The following is a 1,675-nucleotide window of genomic DNA, read 5'->3' as shown; positions in this document are numbered from 1 at the left end:
TCAAGATGTACTCTGTCTTCTGGCCATCCTTCCATAATTACTTGCTGTAACATCTGCATACATCTGTCTTCTTTTGTGGCTGAGCGCAATTTGAGCAACCTTCCTTCTGTCACTGGAATATATTCTGTTTCCTGGACATCATTATCATCATCGATACATTCATTGATCACTCCATGAATGTATGCCCTTGATAATGTGTCTGCTAGGAACATCTTACCAGGATGGTACAGAACAATCACATTGTAAGCTTGCATCCGCATTAACATATTTTGCAGTCACTTTGTGCATTTCCCCAATTCCTTTTTCATTATTGCTTCTAATGGTTTATGATCAGTCAGTACTGTAACCTGTTGACTAAATGTGTATTGGTGAAACCGTTCACAGGCATAAACCACTGCCAATAGTTCTTTCTCAATCTGTGCATATCGGGTTTCTGTCTGTAAGTGCTTGGCTAATATATACTAAGGGTTGACCTTCTTGTAGCAATGCAGCCCCATTCCTTTCTCACTTGCATCACATTGAACGACCAATGGTTTGTTGGGGTCATAGTGTCTCAATACTGGTGCTTCACTCACCAACCTTTTGATTTTCTCAAAAGCTTCTTCATGGATCTGAGACCACGTCCATGGCACATCCGCCTTTGTTAAGTTGCAAATTGGAGCCATCACATCAGAGATGTGGGGCAGAAACTTTGCCAAATAATTCATGAATCCTCCCAATTGTTGCACTCCCTTAATGTCTGTTGGCCGTGGCATATCTTTTATGGCTTTTATTTTCTCAGGATCTAGAAGTAAACCCTCACTGGTTATCCTGTGACACGGGAATGATACAGATGTTTGCCGTAAATTCATTTTCTCAGCATCTAATCGCATCCTACGATCACATCTTTGCAACAGCCTTCTGAGTTTTCTATCATGGTGCTCTGTTGCTTCTTCCATCGTTTGACCACCAGAAGATCGTCTGCTTTGTTGATGATTCCTTTCAAATCGGCCATATCATTATATAGTTCTCTTTGAAATATTTCCAGGGCTGGAGCAATTCCAAATGGTAAAACCTTCCATCGAAACCGACCATATGGAGTGGCAAAAGTGGTCAAGCGACTGCTGGCTTCATCTAACTTAAAGTGCCAAAATCCATACCTTAGATCAAGAGTTGAGAAAACTTTGTTATCAGCAAGTTGTGGGAGGAGATCGTCCAGTACCGGTAACTGGAATATGATGCTCTCCGAGTGCTGGCTGCTGTCTTTTTGAGATATGTTTGCAACCCTCTTAAATTTGTCATTGTTCACACTAATGAGTGCCATTTACTGGATGGCATTCGCTTCAAGTAGTGGATGGAAGTCTTCCTTTACAATGACAAACTTCATTGCATACTTGAGTCCGGTGTTTGGGTTTATCATTTTTATCTGACGTTCTCCTAACAGTTTCATTTGTGACCCGTTCCACATGACAAGGGTCTTATTGGACTGCGTAAGTGTTTTTCCCGCCACATGTTTCTCATTCAGGATGTTCACTGAGACTCCACTATCTAGCTGAAAAACAACCGGCTTTCCTTTGACCATCATTTCTGCCTTTATCACTTTAGGTCTGATGCAATTGATTTCTTTCGTGGTCACACTGTTCACGTGTCCATAGTCTGAACCATCACTACTGCTATCGCTATCATCTTGCTTTCC

The sequence above is a fragment of the Euprymna scolopes genome, chromosome 2 (assembly GCF_053919585.1).
Source record: "Euprymna scolopes isolate OS-2025 chromosome 2, ASM5391958v1, whole genome shotgun sequence".
Classification (NCBI taxonomy): Eukaryota; Metazoa; Mollusca; class Cephalopoda; order Sepiida; family Sepiolidae; genus Euprymna; species Euprymna scolopes.
Note: the sequence above shows the minus strand (reverse complement) of the source record.